Raw genomic sequence first — 5,960 nt, 5'->3', positions numbered from 1 at the left:
AAATGTTCAAATTCTATTTAAAATAAAGTGAAAAAAAAGATATAATACCCGAATTGGTCCCTCTATTTTTCTCTCTCTTCTTTTTTGGCCTCTCTACTCAAAAATACTTCCAATTAGTCCCTCTACTCTTGAAAATGATTCTACTTAGTCCCTTCTACTAAAAAATAGACCAATTAATTGTTGTATTTTCAAGAATAGAATATTATTATAGATTACCACAATATTATCATAGACTACTTTGGTAATTATATTATAGATTACCACAATATTATCATCATCACCAATCTAAATATAATAATTTTTTTACATTATCATAAAACATGTGGTAATGTTTTCATATTACCGTAAATTAAATGGTTTTTTAAAAAAAATTGCATGGGCACACTAAACCATTGACATTGTTGTGCACTTTGTAACAAGATGAATGAAATCCGCCGCAAATTAGCCTCGAGATACATAAAAACAACACCGATCCCAAAGCAATCAATGTCATTATATAATGTTCCTTTCATATATCATTTCACTCAGTCCACGCGCCACCTGCCTGTAAAAACAGCTAAACCGGCAATGGCAAGAAAACAAAACCGAATTCCAACGAAAGATCTTATCTCAATCTAACTGTCACCATGTCGGTCCAACAAGTCAAACTGTATATGATATAAATCAGCAATCAAATGTTATTGACATGTGCTTCTCCTATTGGTCCTTGGAAGTGTATAAATGTCTCTTGAATTAATTGGAACTGTTCTTATAATAGACAACATAGAGTACTAGACTCTTCCACACTCTTCAATAAACAGTACTGGCAGCTATAGCCTATATATATATAGATCTCTTATATCGTGTGTCCACTTTGACATAGCTAATTAAGTTACACGGACCTTAATAGAGAATGGGTGTTTTGGACTATGTCTCTGAGCTTTGCTCCTCTGAACACATCCATAAGAGCAAGAAGCGCAAGCAGCTTTAGGTATATATATTGTTATAACCCAGTCTGTTACTGCAGCAACTTTATAAAGTCCAACACTGTAGCACGGTACTGTACCATCCCGAAAATACTTTTTCTTCCCTTCTAAAAGTTTCAGCCCCTCTCTTCCATTTCCCATTCATGCTTGTTGGAAACCCTAGCCATGTCCTTCTCCTCTTCTTGGTTTTAATAGTTAAAGATAGGTAAGTAATTCTTGTTTCTATAAATTTTCATTTTGTGTTCTTGTTGATAACCTTAGTATAAACTTAGGGTTTGTGTTCTTCTTGTTTTCTCTCTTTTTTTCACTAGATTAATAGAAGTAGAGAGGATGAGAAAAGAAGATGGCAAGGTGAGTGGGCTAACCGAATCATTCTTGATTTATTTTGGTTCTTGTAAATTATTTGCATATTTGGGTGTTGTTTTGGCATGATGTTGATTGGAAACTTGGCATTTGTTTGCTACCATATCATACTTGTTGTTAATTGGGTCCATGACAATGTAAGGCCTTGGGAGTTATATTTATGGTGAATTATGCAAGTGTAGATTGGTGTATAAAGAAATCATATTATCGAGTTATGCTAGAGTCCATGGAATGGAATTTGGGTGATGCACATAAGGTGTTTGACTAATTGCCTCCTAGTGTTGAATACAAATATTTGGGGACATAATTGTGAGAATTGTGTGATTTAATTTTGTAATGGCTTCAATGGTATTGATGGGCTTAGTTGTTAATTTGTATGAGCACTCCTTCATATGAAGAAATAATAAATGTGTATCCCTTGTTTGTTGCTAAATATGAGTTGAAATTCTTAAATGCATTTGATTGATCTCATGTGTGGGTGATAATATGTATATCTTGTGGAATTGGTTAGGAATCAAGAGGTAAGAAATGTGTTTTTATACATGTCATGGTTTGTGTTAAAATACTAGAATGTAAGAATTATGAGAAGATGGACATTTTACATTATAGATTATAAGTATATGTAATGTTGGCAAGGGAAATTTGTTTATGTGAGGGAGTTATGTTTATGTAATTCTTTTGCTTAGGAATGAAAGAGATTGGAAATGCTTTGATGATATGTCGGGATGATACGAAGGAGTTAGAGAAAGGGGGAGAGATGTATGCTCATAATAAAATGTAAGATATTGATAAAAACTTATGTGATGAGAATTAAAGCATGAATGTTCAAGAATGAAAATAATAATGTGAGTTGCTTTTGAATCTAGAGGAATGGGGTGGTATGAAGCTAGGATTGAAGACATTTTAGGGTGAGATGACATGACAATTTTGGCCGGTAAAGAATTGAAAAGTTGGTGAGTTGCTTGGGTGTTATTGCATCTTGGATATTAGAGGTGACTTTGACCTAATGTTAATTCAAAATTGGGGTAATTGCTTTTTATAGCTTATGTTGGTTGATGTTCAAGGGTTGTTTTAATATTGGAAGGGAAAACCAAGTTTATGCCTTTGAAATGATAACTTGTTTTAGATGAACAATTATGATAAGATACATTATTGATAAAATCGAAATGATGGGGAAAACCAAGGGTGTGGATTGGATTTGTAGATTAGAAGTTTTGATTTATTAAAGACTTGTGCAAGATGATGTATCTACAGGGAATTTTAAGATTTAGCTTGATTTTTTTTTCTCACTTCTGGGGACAAAACCTCGAGAAGGATTTGACAAGGAAAAATGTTCAGTATGATCCTGAGTTTCGTTCGGCAAATTATCTTTTCAATTGTCAGTATGATCTTGGAGTTATGTGTTGTGGAATGAACCAGGTTAGAAGTGATATCATGCTGAGGCCTTAAGAGTGTAATTTCCAGGGTGAGGGGTTTTTGTTGGATGATTTATTTAGTTATTTTGCTCCCGGAATGAAAATTTGGATTTTATTAGTATTTCTGAGTTTATGGGAACTTCTGAATTTGCAATTTCTGAACTCGAACTCTGTGTTTATGGTGAATAATTATTTATTTGTTTATTTTGTTCTTGCATTAATTATTCGGTATTTCCTCTGTCTGTATTCTGTATCTCTGCGGTTTTAGTACATCTCCATTTCTGCCTCGCCCAGCTAGGAGGAGTAAGTCCTAGTCATGTGCACATGTTTTCTGTAGTAGCGCTACCTCCCGACTGCGGTCGAAGATCCGGCTACGGCTGTTGATATTCTGTTCTGTTCTATTCCGACTTCACAGTCGAAGATCCAGCCTCGTGCTGTTGATTTCTGTTATTAGTCAGGGAGATGTACATGTCTGTTTTGCGTATTTTCGGCATTTCTGAGTATCTCTGTATTCTGAGCATTCTCTGTATTTCTGTTCCGCTTTTATTCTGCTATTTTGCCATTCTGTATAGAAAGTATTATGTTTGGGAATGTTTTGATAACCAATTTCCGTATTCTGCTGGTATTTTGAGTCTTCTCGTGTTTTTGCCCGACTCACTGAGTAACCGAGTTACTCAGCCTCTCTTCTTCTATCTTTTCAGGTACTCGACTCTTAGGTTGTGCTTAAGACCTGATCAGCCAGTGCTAGGATGGATCCATCAGGGTTGTCGTTTTCTTGTAAATTTTTTTATAACCTGTATTTATACCTTGGATTCTCGTATCTGTGAGTCTGTGTTGTATTTCTGTACCATTTTATATTGTTTTCTGTTCTGCTTGTTAGGGTTAACTCTGACCAGGTTAAATCTGAGGCCTTGCACCCAGTGGGGCCCAGCCCCGTTGGATGCAGCCGATCTGTCAGCGGGCCCGGCTTTGGGGCTGGGGCATGACATATATATAAGTTTTTGATTAATCTTGTCATATCTTCTTCATTTCTATATCTCCATGTTATATAGAATATTCTAACCGCTTGAAATTGGATTCAGACAGTGGAGATCAATGTTAAGATGGACTGTGAAGGTTGTGAAAGAAGAGTGAAGAAAGCCGTCAAAGACATGAAAGGTACAGATTGAGTTCCCTCTCTTATGTTTAATTAACTAGGTTTATTTTAATTATTAAATTTTATTGAGATTAATTATGGGCGGATGTAGGAGTGACCCACGTAGAAGTGAACCCGAAGCAGCACAAGTTAACTGTGACAGGATACGTGGAACCTAGTAAAGTGTTGAAGAGAGTCCGGGATAAGACAGGGAAGCATGCGGAGCTTTGGCCCTACGTACCATATGATGTGGTATACCATCCTTATGTTGCTGGGGCTTATGATAAGAAAGCCCCTCCAGGGTACGTGCGTAATGTTCTTGATGATCCTAAAGTCTCAAACTTGGCACGTGCCAGCTCCATGGAGGAGCGCTATTCCACTGCTTTTAGTGATGAAAATCCCAACGCCTGCACTGTTATGTGAATGATGCATGTATATATATATAGCATGGATTTTTAAGTATTGCCTGCTCTAGTTTACTGTTTGTGTTTTAGGTCTTATTGTTGCAAAGTTTTGGACGTTGTATTTTTGTAGTCCAAGGGGCCGGGAATAGAGTTGTTTGTTAGAGATTAAAGGGTTTTGTTTGGGAATTTGAATTTCAGTGTCTGGTGTGTGGTGTGCTTAATTAGCTCAGCTGCTGCTTTTTTAATTTTAATTTAAATATATATATATTGAGACAAATTAATCAAAATATTGTGTTTAATTCAAGGAATGAGAATCAAATAGTCGATAGAGAATGTATGTGAATTAGAGAGGGGTGATAGGAATACCAATAAAAATTGTATATAGTTGATAGGATATCCATTGAAAATAAAAAATAAAATAAAAAAATATGCTAAAATTATTTTTATGTTTTAATGTAAATATAATATTTATATATAAAATAGTGAGTTATCACCATCGATCTCCCCTCAATGATTGATTGAGCTTTAAGGTAGTATATATGGTCTTTTGTCCATACGATCAATATATATAGTGAGTTTATTTTAATGATAAATAATTTTTTTTATTTATAAAATATTTTGAATATTATTATTTATTTTAATTATTATAACTAATTATTTAATTTGATGATTTTTACATGATTAAATATCCATTGGAGAGGGGGGGGGGGAATAAAATTGTAATTTTATATTAGCTATTATAATTGAATATTTAAACTTAATGATAATTATTAATTTTTCATCTTGGTTACTATAATTAATTATTTAAATAAATAATTTTTATTTGATTAAATCTCCATTTGGGCATAAAATACTATTTCACTTTAATTATTATAACTAAACAGTTAAATTTAGAAATTAATTTTAATTATAATTATTCACTTTAATTGTTCCATTAAAAATTAAAAGTGTCATTTCATTTTAATTATTATAATTAAATAATTAAATTAATAATTTTTATAATTAAATCTTTACAGATGGTTTGAGATTTGTATATGAAGACTTTGTATAAATGTTTTGATACAGTTTAGAGTTTCTTGATTTATTGGAGCATTTTGTGCAAAGTCCATATTTTTTCTGTTTATCATAAGATAAGGGATCTTATTTTATTGAAAAATGATTTATGGTAATTATAAAAAAATAATAATAAAGCTGAACATGATCAGGACGTAGTGACTGAAAGTTTATGTTAAAGCTGGTATCAAAGTAGAGAAAGAAAAGAGAGGCATAGCAGTTTTTCATAGCAGTTTTTCAGTTTGTGCTGACTAGGAAAATCTAATTATCACTATAAAAATTGATCAAATTGAGACAATTATGTAATTATGGTGCCTTTTAGCTTCAACATATGGCAATGTTCCACACCTAATTACATTGTTTTAAATTCTGCTCATATGTTCACTCTAGTATGATATGGTATGAATGTTTATAGGACAACAAAGATTTTTCCTTGGTTCCTAATAGGGACACAAGTGTATGTGCTAATTTAGTAATTGAGTGTGTTAAAAAGCAAAGTATCAATCCATAGGAAAAACAGAGTCTAGTAGTAGTACTAATCCTTAGTCTGAAAATTAACCTAGTTAAAGTGTTGTGATGTGAAAGCAAATTAAAAATTAAATAGGGATGAAAAACATTGGAGTAA

The 5,960-nt window shown here is 33.0% G+C and overlaps 1 pseudogene; it reads left to right on the top strand.

Moving 5' to 3' along the window:
* The first annotated feature begins 892 nt into the window (after nt 1–892).
* Nucleotides 893–4,301, top strand: LOC120251849 (annotated as a pseudogene).
* Nucleotides 4,302–5,960: the final 1,659 nt, after the last annotated feature.

Source organism: Dioscorea cayenensis, chromosome 20, assembly GCF_009730915.1.
Source record: "Dioscorea cayenensis subsp. rotundata cultivar TDr96_F1 chromosome 20, TDr96_F1_v2_PseudoChromosome.rev07_lg8_w22 25.fasta, whole genome shotgun sequence".
Taxonomy (NCBI): Eukaryota; Viridiplantae; Streptophyta; class Magnoliopsida; order Dioscoreales; family Dioscoreaceae; genus Dioscorea; species Dioscorea cayenensis.
Note: the sequence above shows the minus strand (reverse complement) of the source record. Positions and strands in the feature narration are given on the sequence as shown.